Here is a 16018-nt window from a genome sequence, read left to right on the forward strand (position 1 = left end):
CGGCCTGGTCACCCCTAACTGTCCTTCCCTACAGGGTTGATCGCCTCCAACTGCCCTCCCTTGCAGGCCTGGTGCTTCCCAACTGCCCCCCCCCTGCTGGACATCTTGTGGTGGCCATCTTGTGTCCACATAGGGGAAGGACCTTTGACCTCATGGGGGTAGCTATTGTGTTTTGGAGTGATGGTCAATCTGCGTATTACTCTTTTATTAGATAGGATAGAGGCCTGGTGCATGGGTGGGAGCCAGCTGGTTTGCCCTGAAGGGTGTCCTGGATCAGGGTTGGGGTTTCCTTGGGGTGTGGGGTGGCCTGAGCGAGGGGCCTGTGGTGGTTTGCAGGCCAGCCACGTCCTGCAGGTACCCAAGTGGAGGCCCTGGTATCTGGAATTTATTTACCTTCTATAATTAAAACTTTGTAGCCTAGAGTGGAGCCAAGCCCCCTGACACATTTCTGTTTGGTTTTATGTATCTTCTATAATTGAAACTTTGTAGCCTGGAGTGGAGGCCTAGGCCAGCCAGGCTGTGGGAAAAGCTTTGCTTCCTCTATTGCCAGAGGCAACCCTAGCCTGTTCTCTCCAGCTATGGCTGCAGCCATTTTTCTTGGGATTTATCTTCTATAATTGAAACTTTGTATCCTTGAGTGAAGGCCTAGGCTGGCCAAGGTGTGTGGAAAGCTTGGCTTCCATTGCCAGGGAAACCCAAGTCTCTCAACTGTTCTCTGTGGCTGCAGCCATCTTGGTTTGGGGTTAATTTGCATGCTCTCTCTGATTGGTTGGTGGGTGTGTTTGGTGGGCGTGGTTTGAGCAAAGTGATGGTTAATTTGCATATTACTCTTTTCTAAGGTAGGGTTATATTCACAGGACTTGGCATTGGACCTAAAATATAGTAAATGTTCAGTAAATGTGTGTAGATGACATATTTCCATTTATAGGCAAGATAGTAGTGCTTTTGAGAATTCCAGGTTAGTTGATATAGCACATACATTCCACATCTCATCTTTCCTAATTTGGACTTTGAAACCTTAAAGAAAACATCATCCTTTCAGCTATGGTTTGCATAACCATAATCTTTCATAAAGGTCTCTGCAGAAGCACCTGCTTTATTTGACTTCTACTTTTTAAGAATGGGCAAATCTGGGAGCATTCCCCACCACTTGATTCATTTTTGTTGGAGCACTCCATAAATGGGTGCTCCAGAATAGATCCCAGCCAAGGTCTGGCACTGCAGTGACAGCTCGCTGCAAGGTTTATGCACCTATTTAATTGCAGTTACATCCTCTCCATTCCCTGGGGGCCCATCTTTAGGAGAAATAGGCAGTTGGCCGAGGATGCTGGAATTAAACATTCCTTGCTAATTATTTAATTTTCATTTGGCACAAACTAAAGCCTCTTAAGTTTGGTCAGAACTAAGAGTCAATTACCTTCTTTTGCTATCAAAGAGCCTACCATTTATAACTAAAAACAAATACATGACTTTATTCTTGCCCTTGTCTTCAACCCTGGCCAATGAAACTGATTTTCTCTCTCACCTGCAGTTCATGGAATAATGACAGGAGCATCTCATGCTTTCTTTCTATCATAAAAAATGGAGGCGTGGGTAAACATGGAGTGTAGATAGCTTCTCAGACCTCTATTCCTTGCACATGTTCAAGCCTTCCTTTATTTCATATACAACTTATCACATACTAGCTTGGGCTATGATATCCATATCAACTGCGTGAGGAAGATGTCAGGGAACCAGGACTCTGAGTAAGGCTGCTGTCCCACAGCCACACAACTGCTACGTGTCAAAGAGGGTTTGAGCTAGATCTGCCCTGGTTCTGATGTAGGCCCTGGACCATGGACCTATTGCCCTCACTAGTCTAAGAGGGTCTTTGACTCCTTCTTCCCTCACGGAATTCTACTTACCTTTCAGAACACACTGCAGGTGCTGCTTCACAGGACATGCTTCCTGCTGCTGGGGCTGAGGCTCCTGTAACAACCTTTACTTTTATTAACTTTTATTACAATCAAGTGTTTATGTTAGGCTAGGAATGCTTTACGTGGATCACCTGCTTTAATTCTCACAAGCCTTCTCAGGGAAGCTGCTACGATTATGGACTCCCCAGCAACTACCACCAGGAGTGCAAATTCAGGTCTTTTTTATTCTGAAGCCTGTGCACTTAACTTTATGATGCTACACATTGCAATTGATTGGTTTCTTCATTTGATGATCTCTCGCATGAACTCTGAGTTGTTTACGACCAGGAACAGTGTCTTATTTGTTTTTTGCTCTGAGCAGGGAGTACAGAACTGGATCCATAATCAGCACTAGTTCATCTGATTGAAACCTCCTTCCCCCTCTGTTGGCCCTTGAATGTGTTACTGCCACATGAGATGGGAATATTAACTTTTTGGAAGGGGCATAGTTTCAAAGCAAGTGTACACACCATCAAAAGGAGAGACTGTAAGTTTATTTTAATCTTCTCACAATTCAGCTTTCAGGTATGTGATGAATAGTGTATTTCAAATGCTCACCATGGTCAGGTCCTCAGTGTGTGATTTTCCCAACTGCTTCCCATGCTTCCTTCTGGGAATATGCTAGGATTTTGCCTCCTGACCACCTTGAATTAGATGAGCCCATGTGACTTGTTTTGGCCCATACAATGTGGATAGAGTGACAAAGGTCACTTATAGGTGGAAGCTTTAAGAGTCCATGCATGACTTCCCACCACTCTCATGACCAGCACTATTTGAAATGGGACTGTGGATAGCAGAGCTCCAAACTCGGATCTATGAGTTTATTGCAATTAGGGTGAGCAAGACATGAACATTGGTTGTCATAAGGTATGACAGTATGTCTGAGCTGTTGTTGGCTACCACAATGCAACAGTCAGGCCTACTGAGACACTCCTGAAAGTTTCCATGTGAGCAATTCTTGGCATTTTTGTTTTACACTGAGGAATGAGAAGGATAATTATTAATCTGAGGTTTAACTCCAAAAGCTGTAGACTCACTAGAATCTTAATAACTATCAACAAGCTTAAGAAAGTTGTGGTTTAAAGAATAAACTCAAAATGGATAAAGGTCTTAAATGTAAGACATGAAACCATAAAAGTCCTAGAAGAAACCATAGGCACCAAAATTGCAGACATCTCTTGTAGCAATATGTTTACTGATACCATTGAAATTAAGAAGAAAATAAACAAATGGAACTACATGAAAATAAAATGCTTCTGTGTGGTGTAAGAATCCAACATCAAAATAACAAGAGACCCTACTACATGGGAGAACATATTTGTCAATGATACATCTGATTAGGGGTTAATCTCCAAAATATATAAGTAACTTACAAAAAGATATACAGTCCAATTTAAAAATGGGCAAAGGACCTAAATAGACATTTCTACAAAGTGGACATACAGCAGCCAAGAGACATATGAAAACATGCATAAAGTCACTAATCATCTGAGAGATGCAAATCAAAATGACAATGAGGTACCACCTCACATCTGTCAGAATGGCTGTCACAACAAGTCAACCAACGACAAGTGTTATCAAGGTTGTGGAGTAAAGGGAACCCTAGTGCACTGCTTGTGAGAATGCAGACTGGTGCAACCACTGTGGAAAACAGTATGGAGTTTCCTCAAGAAATTAAAAATGGAACTCCTATTTGACCCAGTAATCCCACTTCTAGGAATATATCCTCAGAAACCTGAAACATTCATCAGAAAGGATATATGCACTCGTATGTTCATAGCAGCACAATTTACTAAAGTTAAGACTTGGAAACAACCTAAGTGCCCATCAACAGATGAGTGGATAAACACACACACACACACACACACACACACACACACACACAAAACCTGTGGTACATCTACAGAATGGAATACTATGCAGCAATAATAAAAAAGAACTCTTACCATTTTTAACGGCATAGATGGACCTGGAGAGTATTATGCTGTGTGAAATAAGCCAGTAAGAGAAAGATAAGTATCACATGATGTGGTATCTAATGAACCAAATAAACTGATGATCAAAAATAGATCCAGAGCCATAGAAGCATGAACAGACTGTGGAACCTCATAGGGAAGGCAGGGGAGGATGGGTGGAAGAGATCCACAAATGAATTTGTGTGCATATATGCATAACCCATGGACACAGACAATAGTGAGGGCCTGTGGGGGCAGAGGGATGGGAGTGAACTGAAAGAGGTCAATGGGGGAAAAGGAGGACCTATGTAATACTTTCAACAGTAAAGATTAAAAGAAAAATCAATTGGTTTAGAGGGTGCTGTCCTCCAACTCCACTGGGGGCAGAGAAGGTGAAATAAGCCCAATCTACTGGGATTGGAGTTAGATCCGTGGGACAGTCTGAAGCTCAAAAGGAATCTCCTTCCGGAAGCCCTTTTGAAATGAGCAAGGATGGCCACCTTGCTTGAGACTGTGGTGAGAGTTACAGGGAGGATGGTGGGGGCACCTGTTGCTCTCACCTGTTGCTTCTGGATTTATGATTTTATATCTTCCATCTTGGCTGGTTAGAAGATTCATTTATATATTTAACCAGATTTTCCTGGGGTGTAAATTCCCCCCCAGAGGTAAATGAAACACTTTTAGGGATTCAATCAGTCTGCGAGGCCACCAGGGTACCATTCCCTGCTTTGCAGCAGCAATTTACCAAATGGTACCCTGGTGACTTAGGGATTGAGTGCGCATCTGTGAAAGGGCTTCCTTCACATCCAGGGATGCACTGTCAGAGTCCTCTCCCCTTCTCCCCCACCCCTGCAGTGCATGGACAGCTAAGAGTGGAGAAGCGGGAGAGAGGCCTTCTCTGCCCTTCTGTTCCCATCACCCTCTCATGCTGGGCTGCGGTGCCAGTGGAAGACAAGCCAAGGTACAATAAATTGGTGAAGGATAGAACTCAGCTCCTGAGCAACTGCCTTTGTCACTTGGTTAGAGCCACCTCTCTGGGGACCTTCCCAGGGATGTGTTGCCCAGGATCCCAAATGTCAAGGGCTTTTTCTGGACCTCATTTCCAGGGAGATGGCTCACACTTTCGCCCTATCTTGTCTCTCTCACTTCATCACCATAGAACTTAGTTTTCCTTCTTTTAGGATCTTCAATTCATCCATTCATTCATTTATTCATTCAACAAACAATAACAACCACTTATTATATTCAGGATAAAGTGTTAGTTAATCACGCAGGCCCTTGGTTTAGATGCCTCTGAGTTTAAATTTTAGCTCCATTATTTACAGCCTTTCTGCCTCTATGCCTCACTGTGCCCATCTATGAAACAGAGGTTAAAAAAAGGTATCTCATTCATGTTGTTATAGTAAGGATTAAGTAAAACAATATACGTACAAGATTTAATAAAGTGCCGAGCACAGAATAGATATTAGCTATTGTTCTTATTTACCATCTACTGCATGGACCAGGCACTGGAGCGCTGGAGATAAATATAAATAAGGCCTGGTCTGACGTTGAAGACATGAATGGTCTGGAGCAGTGATCCTGGGAGTGTAGTCCCAGATCACCATCAGCAGCATCACCTGGGAACTTGTTAGATAGACAAATTCTCAGACTCCACCCAGACTTACTGAGCCAGAAACTTGGGGACCCAGCGATCTGTTTTAACAAGCCCTCCAGGGGCCTCTCACCCTCGCTTGGTTTGAGAGCTTCTGCTTTGAATTAGAGCAATACTAGTATCTGATATCGGCAGAATGCTGAAAGCTTACAGAATGCTGCTACATGCTTTTAATACATCAGCCCTGCAAAGAAGGAATGGTTATGTCCCATCTTCAACGGAGAAATGGCAGGTTCTGTAGTAGAAATGGCTGTTGCTTATAGGACTGTACTTGTGCTTGGGTATCCATCCCTAAGAGAAGGTGGCCTTCAACCATTTAGAACAAATCTCAATTAACCTAAACCCGTGGTCAGCAAACTGTGGCTCGCAAGCCACGTGCAGCTCTTCCACAAAATACCACAGCCTGGGTGAGTCTATTTTGAAGAAGTGGTGTTAAGAAGTTGTTTAATTTTTAAAAATTTGGCTCTCAAAAGAAATTTCAATCGTTGTACTGTAGATATTTGGCTCTGCTGACTAATGAATTTGCTGACCACTGGGCCCTGAACCAGTTCTGGTGCTCCCAGTCTGTTCTGTGCTTGGTTTAGGATTAGGCTGGTCAACAGGCATGAATGAAAATCTGTTGAGGAGTTTCTGAGGGTTGTTTTTTCTTTTAAAAAAGAAAAAAGGCAAATGGACAAGATGGTCCTCTTCTTCTAGACACTATACCCAGAGCAGCAGGAGCAGCAGGAGCCATCTTGTCACCATGAAGGAAGCTGACATTCAGAGAATGTAGATGAGAGAAATGGAAAGGCTCTTGTTGATATCATTGAGGGACAAGATTAGCCAACCTAAGACCATCCTATTAAAGGACCTCTTGTATTATGACAAATTTATCTTTGTGTTTAAGCCATTTTGAATAAGGTTTTCTGTTTCTTGGAAATAGAATATAACCTGATGAAGTCCCACATAGAGAAAAACTGGGCAAGGTAACAGAGCTAGCAATCTGAACTCGTGTTTTAAGGTCCTAACCCCCTGCTCTTTTATAACATAACTTGATGGTGGCTGGATTCTGATGGATGGCAGTTCTCATGGCTGGTTCTGATGGATGGGTGCAAACTATGCAGTAATTCATGAGCACATCTCATATTGCACATACCTCTCTCCTCCTATCAGTTAGCTTCTTGAACTGAAACTCACATCTTTATAGCCATACCTAGCAAAAATGCCTGGCCCACAATAAATGGTAACTAGTAGTACTTTTATAATGCCTAAACCACATAATTGCATGAATAACTGAATGAGCGACATCAATAGTCACTTATTCATTTATTTATGTGATATATAAATCTAAAGTAGTCCTGCTCTATCAAAGTCAGCTTAATGGCAGTCTCCTATGTCTTCACCCAGACAAGCCCTTACTAGAAAAAAATCAGAGTTCAGTGGGGAACTGACTAGAGAGGAAAGAAGCTAACATATAAGAGCAGAAAGGGATTTTGTGGTTACTGAGCACAATATTTTATATTTTTAATTTTTTGTGGATTTTTATGAGTCTATTTGAACCAAACTGATGAGATATAGTGGGAAGAAAGATCTTAAATGCTCTGGAGAATGGCAGTTTTGCAGTTCCTTTCATGCACTTAGAATCAAAGGAAAATATGTAAGGAAAAGGAAATCCATTGGTAGTGGATTAACAGGGTGGGAGAAAGCAAAGTGGGGGGCATCTCTAGGACTGAAGTAAAAGCAAAATGGAGAAACACATGCTTCTTTATATTGCTGGGTACAAAATAGTAAATAAGAGTAGGAAGTAGCTGAAACCGATTTGACTCAGTGGTAGAGCGTCAGTCTGCAGACTGAAGAGTCCCAGGTTCGATTCCGGTCAGGGGGGCGTGTACATTGGTTGCCGGCACATCCCCGGTGGGGGGTGTGCAGGAGGCAGCTAGTCTATGTTTCTCTCATCGACATTTCTAGTTCTCTATCTCTCTCCCTTTCTCTCTGTAAAAAATCAATAAAATATATTTAAAAAAAAATAAGAGTAGGAAGTAGCAGTATTTTGGGAAATTAGGGAGGGAGGGATGGCGCTACTCCCCCAGTCTACTGCTCTTCTCCTGCCTCTCCTTCACCTCTTACTCTAGTTTCTTTCTGATTATGTATTTTCTTAGTCTCCTTTTCTCACATAGAATCAGCAAATGTTAAATTTGGAAAGGATCCTAAACATCATTTAGACTAACCTCCTTGTTTGATTGATGAGGAAGCTGATATCTGAGGAGGGAAAGTGATTTGTTAGGAACCCTGAACAGCTCTAGCAGGTGCATTGGGAGGTGAAGGGCAGGTCTAGTGTCAGTCCCAAAATGGGAAGGTGTGAGGGGGTAGCAGGTTTCAGCTCTGCCACCATGATTTAGAAGATCTTGGTCATATTATTTACCTTCTCTCTGGGCTTAAGTTTCCTCAACCATAATATAGGAATAATAACAGTGGCTATCTCATTTCATTGTTGTGTGAGAAATATCTGTAACATTCAAGAAGTATGTTTACAGCACTTGAAGGGTGAGTGCTCAGTGGCTGTTAATTGAATAAGAATATTTATTTATTTATTTATTTATTTATTTATTTATTTATTAATCCTCACATGAAGATATTTTTTTCCCATTGATTTTTAGAGAGAGTGTAAGAGAAAGACAAAAAGGTGGGGGGAGAGAGAGAGAGAGGGAAAGAGAGAGAGAGAGATATCTATATGAGAGAGACACATTGATTGGTTGTTTCCTACATGCACCCCGACCTGCTCTAACTGTGCTGGAGATCAATCTCCAACCCAGGTATGTGTCCTTGAACTGGAAATGAACCTGAGATCCATTGGTGCATAGGATACCATTCTAACCAATGAGTAACACCAGCCAGTGCTATAATACTACCTAATATGTGAATGGGATGATGATCAAGAAAGAAGATCTGGAATTTAAGTCCAGGTATCATCATTCTTGTTTATTTCCACTAACCCATCTGTTTTTTTCCCTTTTCTTTTCCCTAATCCTGAGATTAAAGCTTCCTTTTTGTCTTGTATTTTATTATTATTGACATTAGAGATAAAATATAACATAGAAGAATATGGGCCCTGGAATTAGACGGACCTAGGTTGAGAGCCTATATTCACTAAACATCAACTATGGCACTTTGGTCAAAGCCTGTACTAATCTAGGCTAAATTTCTTTGTAATGCGGGGGAGGATTTCATCACCCAGTTCCTAGCTCTGCCATCATATAAGTAACACTCCTAGCATAGGTCAAGACATGTTGATTTTTCCCCAAGGCCACAGCCCTGTAAAGTGTCCAGGCAAAGCTTCTAAGTCTTAACTGTACCTCATCTGGGGCAGCCCAAGACTGAGTAGTGGAACTGTTTATCCAGATTAACTTTGGGCAACTCCAAATTAACTCGATTCCAACTTGATCATTTAGTTAAGCTGAGGTGATTGCTCACCTTCTAGAGAATCTCGTGGTTAAAGTATGGCTGACGATGAAAGTAAAATATGGACTACATTTGGGGCCACAGTCGTTGGGATCCTGCTGTCTCCTGTGTTAGAGGCTATGCCTGTCCCCAAAAGTCCTTTTGCCAGAACTAAAACAAATAGTGCTTTAAAGTGACCTTTTCATCAGCCCAATGAGGAGAGCTTCCTGTAAAGTCTGGGGCTGCTGAACTTAGGCCATGAAGCAGCTTGAGGCAGAGGGAAAGGCCCTAAATGGGGAGTTGGAAGTCCCGGATCCTTCTTTCACTTTGGCCACCAGCTCTGTGAGTGACCTTGGCGAAGTGCCCCCTAACCTTTCTAGTTTCCTCTGAGTCTCCAGTGTTATTTCTCTGTTTAACGAGCTTCCTTAGCACCAGAACATTCCACCCCTAACATCTTCCATATTGAACATCTGCTTTTATCCATCTCTTGTAGCACAGTTCCCTCCAGCCCTGTCTTTTGCAGTGCCAAGTATTCTTTAGGCAATTAAATGGAATCGCAGAGGGGCCTTAAAAGTCATCTGATTCATCAGATGAGAAACTGAAGCCCAGAGATGTTCAGCAACTTCTCCAAAGTCACATAGCTTTTTGGCAGCACTTCTAGGGCTCCTGCCATCAGCCTCCTGCAGTGAAATGGTGGTTGTGCCTGATGATGCATCCTCTTTGGTCATGTCATCTGGGAATAAACGCGAAGGGTAACAGCTGTGTAGACCCAAGGCTTTATTTTCTCTATTATAACAACCTGTCCCTGGGAAGAAAATATTTGTGGATCTAACTTTTGGATGTGAAGTAAGTGTCAAACCGAAATGTTATTGACTCTATAGTGCTTCCTACTCTGATAAATGTATCCAATATGTTCCCAGTGACTCATCTGCAGGGCGGATGTAACTTTTCCCCCTTCTTCTTCTACCCTGTCATTTTTGTTGCTCTAGTGCTCTTGCCCCAAATTGATAATTAGCCATAACGTTACAGAATTTCATCCAAAAGTAATAATTTCAATGGTTATTCAAATTCTCAAGCATCCTGACAGCCAGCAATCAATTGAGGGGAGGAAATAATGTGTAAACCACGGTGTAGCTTATTTTTCCAACAAATGAGCTCACCTAGACAACATATTGGGAAATTACAGGAGGATGAATTGCTTGATCTCTATATCCAGCAGATCCCTGAGAAGGATTTTCCAAAACATAGGTTGGTTTTTTGTTTTTTTGTTTTTTTTTTTTTAAATATTATCTTTCTTAAACACACACACACACACACACACACACACACACACACACTCAGAAAGGGGTGTATGGTGTAATATGTTTTCACAGTGTCATAAAGAAGTTTAGAAAGATCCTAAACGGAAAAGTGAAATAAATTAGTGATGGGATAAGTAACATGAGAGTTCTAAGACTACAATAATCAGAGAACCTTAGGTGGCAAAGCTCTGCCTGCAAGAAGTATGGTTTACAAAGGACTAAGGCTGCTGGTTTTAATTAGTCCCAGGTATCCCTTTTCCAAAATTACATGGCAGAAAACCATCCCCTTAGAACTGATTTTTTAAGGACAGTTATCAGGTGCCTTATAACTTCTGTGCATTTACAGAACCTTGAATGCCAGAAGACACCAAAAAAGTGGCAGAGTGGTATGGGAGGATCTTTCTCCATGCATAGACATAAAGTAATATGAACATAATTGAAACGCAAAGTAAATGTGTCACCATCTATGCAAGTGTCTTATGCCTTGAGATGATAGAGTCTAACTTCTCCTAATGATAACACAGTAGGGTTCTATACTCCTAGTTTCAGGTTCTCCAGAATTGTAGACATTTAGCAATTAGCACCCACACCAGTTTTTTCACTTTAACCATAGATAAGTAACAAACAGAATCACTAGTGATTCATTAGAATTCAATGCTAAGAAAATCTCTGGTGACACCTTTTCATGAATTTGACCTGAGGCTGCTCACTGGAGGGAACTGAAATTGCATCTGACATAGTAATGCTCTAACTGTAAAAAATCTTAAAAGATAGGAAGTTCCCAAAATGCATAGGAAAGGGACCTCTCTAAAGCAGTGGTCACATTTTTTTTCACTTGTTTAATCAATAGCATTTGGTTTAACACCAGTGGTTCTCAGAGTTGGCTGCTCATTAGCATCACCTGGGGAGCTATTACCACTCCCAGCCTGGGCTGCACCCCAAACCAATTAAACCCGAATCTCTGGGGACCGGATCCAAGCATTAGTAATTTTTAAAACTCCCTGGGTGATGGCAATGTACAGCCAAGCTTGAAAACCTCTGGTCTACAGTTAAGCCATATCTGATAATTGAATTATTGGCCTCAACTGTTCACTCTCTTGTATGATTCTATACATTCACAGCCTTGCTCTGTCTCTCTCTCTCTCTCTTTTTTAAAAAATAAATTTTATTGATTTTTTTACAGAGAGGAAGAGAGAGGGATAGAGAGTTAGAAACATTGATGAGAGAGACTCATCAATCACTGCCTCTTGCATGCCCCTACTGGGGATGTGTCCACAACCAAGGTACATGCCCTTGACTGGAATTGAACCTGGGACCTTTCAGTCTGCAGGTGGACACTCTATCCTCTGAGCCAAACCGGTTTTGGCTTGCTCTGTCTCTTGATGGGAAAATGGTGTTTTCTACCCTTGGACTTAAGATTTCACCATGTGACTTGTTTTGGCCAATGGATATTAGCAAAGGCTTGGTTATGCTTGGTTGCTGGTCTCACTCTCTTATATACCTGCCTTTGCCATGAGCCAAGCAAGCCCCATTCAAGCACTGCCCCAAAAAGAATGAGAAAGTCCTACAGCAGATTTAAACCCTACCAGGCACCTGGAGCCACGCCCAGCTGAAGCATAGCTTCCCCAGAACATACGGATGAGAATGAGCTTGTTGCTGAGTTCGGGGAGGGTTTGTTATTTAGTGTTGTTGTATAATAGGTAACTGACATACCTACAATGGGGGGGAAATCATTTAGTAAGACACCCAACCACATTTTGGGGCCAATTATATTTCTCCTGGAATGAGAGGAGGGACAACTCAGACCTGTTTCTAAAGGAAAGTTTGACCCATAATGTCTAGTATGCTGTCTCTTTTTGGAACAGTGCTCCCGTCTTTGTCACCCTTCTGATCTGTTAAGCAGAAAATACTTCCTGCTGATTTCTTACTCAGTTTCACACAGGGCCTCTATCTAAACATCCCTCTTCGCCAGGGCAGAGCTGGCAATCTGAATCATCAGTGCCCCAGGCTGGTTTGACAGCTTTTTCCCTCCTCTTTTTCTTTTAATTTTTAAATGTAAGCTCTATCCAAGTTTTTGTGCAAGACAGAGGGAAAAAATTCTCTCTACGTAATTATCACCAAAATAATGAGACTGGCATAGGCTTAGTTATGGTTCCTCACTCGCTGCTGGAAAATCTGGTTGTGCCCAAGTCACAAAGTGGCAGGGATCTCATCTCTCTTGAGAAAAGCTCTCTCTTTTAGGATTTAGAGTTATTCATATACAGTATGTGGATATGTGTCTCTACACATCAGGTGGTCTTGAATTTAGGACAGTAGTTCTCGAATTTGAGCATGCATCAGAATGACAATGATGGCTTGTTCCCACCCAGATTGCTGGATCCCACCCCCAGAATTTCTGATTCAGTAAGTCTGGTGTGAAACCAGAGACTTTGTACTTCTAACAAGTTCTCAGGTGATGCTGAGGCTGTTGTTCTGGGGACCACACTTTGAGAACCAGGGATCCAGGGTAGAAATATAGATGTATGAGATCTATTCTAGCTGGGACACTGCCTGGCACTGTGAAGACTCTGATGTACTTCCTTAATGGAAAACTGTTTGTGTGCAACACTAAGATTAGGTCCACCTGGAGAAAAGAACGGAGTCAGTGACTGCAACGCTCTGCAAAACGTTCATCTATGTCCATAACCACATACCAAATGAGTACGTATCTTTAGCCCTGACTCCAGGAAAAACAACTCACAAAATGTCCCCTCTTCAAGGAAACCATCCTTGCTTTCACCATCAGGAAATATTGACTCCTTCTGAAAACCTGGTACTTTACCTGAACCTGTCCTGGGTCAACCAATACTTCATATCTTACATATTGAAGTGCTGATGGACTTGTCTTAGCTCCTCACAGAGCTCTGCCCAATTCATCTTAGAATCCCTTACATCATCTTTCCATAGCAGGTGCAAAGCAAATATTTATAGAATCTAAAATTTATGAATGAATATCCATGTGAGGGTGGCTCAGAAGATCAAAAGGTTAAAATTGGAAATGAGCAGCCTGCAGTCCAATACAATGACCAGTAGCCACATGTGGCTATTTACTTTAAGGCAGTTTGGTCTGAGCCTCTTCACTGAATGCCACTTAGTTTGGGTGTGTACATCTGACCTTCCCTCGGAGACTCAGCAGTTTCGTCTCTATTTCTTCTCTATTAATACCCATCTCAACGTCCTGCAGATAACAGGAGTACAATGAAGACTTTGTAAAATGACAAGAGATTTCACTCTTGACCAGATGGTGACCCCAGCCCAAGCCTAGCATTTACACTAATTAAATCATGATAATACCTACTACATGCCAGAAGTGTTACAGCACTGTGTAATATATAGATGTAATGTAAAGCAAATAGCAATGTAATGTTTTCTAGTAGCCAGGTTTTAAAAGGTTAAAAGAGATGAAATTAATTTTAATCATATGTTTTATTTTAACCCAATATATCCAAATCATTGTCTTTTCAATAAGCAGCCAACATAAATTTATTAATGAGACACTTTACATTTTGTGTGCTGTCGTTGAAATTGAATGTAGATTTTAGCATCTATCACATATTTCAATTTGGATTATCCAAATTTCAAGTAGTCCATAGCCACATGTAGTTAGTGGCTACTGTACTGGACAGTGCAGATTTATACAGCATTTTTTAAACCCTGTAAGAGGCATAACAATAATAGCACTATTTTGAGTGGCAAGCATTTTAGAAGAATCATCTCATCTAATCCTGATAACAACCTTCATCTATGGATGAGGAAAGACAGACACAGAAATGGTTAGTGACTTAACTCTCCATCACACTCCTAGTATTTGGCTAAGTCGGGTCTTGAATTAAGGTAATTTAAAGCTACCAGCCACGGATTAACTGGGTGGTCTTGAGCAAGTCACTTCTCTGCATTTTAGTTTCCTCATCCACAAAGTGGGAAGAGGGGTGGAGTGGCTTATCCAGAGTGGATGCTGCACGCTTCGATCTTCCTCTTTATTCCCTACTAGTTCCTGGCAAGCCTGCTTTCCTGTTCCCACCCATGGGGACCTCCAATTTATGCCATTCCTTCTTTTCTTTGGGCAGAGGGCTCCGCTAGGCTGGCCTCTCCTGGTTGGGGCTGCCCTGACCACATATACACTGTGCAGCGGGAAGGAGCCCCGCCTATGTGCAGGAGTGGTACTGCGTTTTCATCTGAGCTTTTATATTTCCAGCATGAAGTCCGGCTTTCACTTCTTGATGCTTTTTGGAAAGAAAGGAAACTTGTTGACTGGGTACGATCATTTATTTTTCTTCTTTGTTCTTAGGCACGTTGTGGAAAGCTCCCCTCTCCCAAGAAAATTCTACTATATATTTCCATAATTTTTCTCTTCCTCTCCAAGAAATGCAAAGAAAATAGCTGTCAACTTTTTTGCATATATAAATTTTAACAGCCCGAGCATGTCAACTAATCTTTTATCCGGGAAGGAAAGGTTTATTTCAAGTGATTGAAAGCTGAAATGCTTAGGTGTTCATTCTTTGTTGTGTGATGGAATCACAGTGTGAATATGCTACCTTATGATTAGTTCATCAATTCCATTCCCCAAACGCACTAACTCTAATGAGTGCCTACTGTGTGCAAAGCCAGAGCCCCTGTTCTCAAGGCATGCATCTTCCATCATGGAGGGTAAAGCAGATGTTCAATCAACCATAGCACAAAGTGGAGTATACCAAATGCCTTAAGAGGGGGTGCAGAGTATGAAGACCAGTGTTTTTCAACCTTTTTTGGGCAAAGGCACACTTGTTTCATGAAAAAAATCACGAGGCACACCACCATTAGAAAATGTTAAAAAATTTAACTTTGTGCCTATATTGACTATATATAAAGTAATTCTCTTGAATAGGAATCAAATAAACACAAAGAAAGTATTTTATAATTACTTTATTATGAAATATTAAGTAAACAAAATAGTGAAAAATTATAAAATTCTTGTCTTGTCTGCACCTACAGCACACCAGGCAACATCTCGCGGCACACTAGTGTGCCTCGGAACAGCGGTTGAAAAACGCTGATGAAGACAGTTCAATTATTTGGTCTGGAGTAAATCAGGGAAGGTTCCCACAGAGAAGTTGCCTTCTGGAATGAAAAGCAAAGAAGTCAGGAAGGGTGTTTCAGAGGGAAGAGGCATGGGCACCTGTCCCCATATCCTCTATCCTGGACTACAAGGAGGAGGAACAGGGATCAGCATAAGGCCCAGTTTGATTGCAGGGATTATGTAAGGATGGAATGCAGTTTGGCAAACTCCTGGCATGAGTGTCACGCTCCCCATCCTCCACCCATGGAAGACAGCATTCGTCAATCACACCCCACACCTTCCCGACCAACCTCAGGAGTCCCTTCAGGAGATAAGGCTGATTTGCCATCCCTGGAGCAGGAGTGCAGCAGTAAGTAAGGTAGAGCCTTGAATACCGTGTTGACTAGTTTAGTAGTTAATTGGATAGGCAATGGGGAGCTGTTAAAGTCTTGTAAGCAGGGGAGTGACATGGTGGGAAATGAGAGCTGTAGTTCAGGGTAATTAACTTGGCAGAGCTGTCTAGGATGGATTAGAATGGTGAAAAGACGGAAGACCAGTTATTTGGAAGGTTATTGGCGTGGTCTAGGCAACCAATAATGTCAGGAACTGGCCTGGTGGCCACAGAAAGGAGAGGCAGATGTTATAGAGATAGATGTTCAAGC

The sequence above is a fragment of the Pipistrellus kuhlii genome, unplaced genomic scaffold (assembly GCF_014108245.1).
Source record: "Pipistrellus kuhlii isolate mPipKuh1 unplaced genomic scaffold, mPipKuh1.p scaffold_m20_p_1, whole genome shotgun sequence".
NCBI classification, from domain to species: Eukaryota; Metazoa; Chordata; class Mammalia; order Chiroptera; family Vespertilionidae; genus Pipistrellus; species Pipistrellus kuhlii.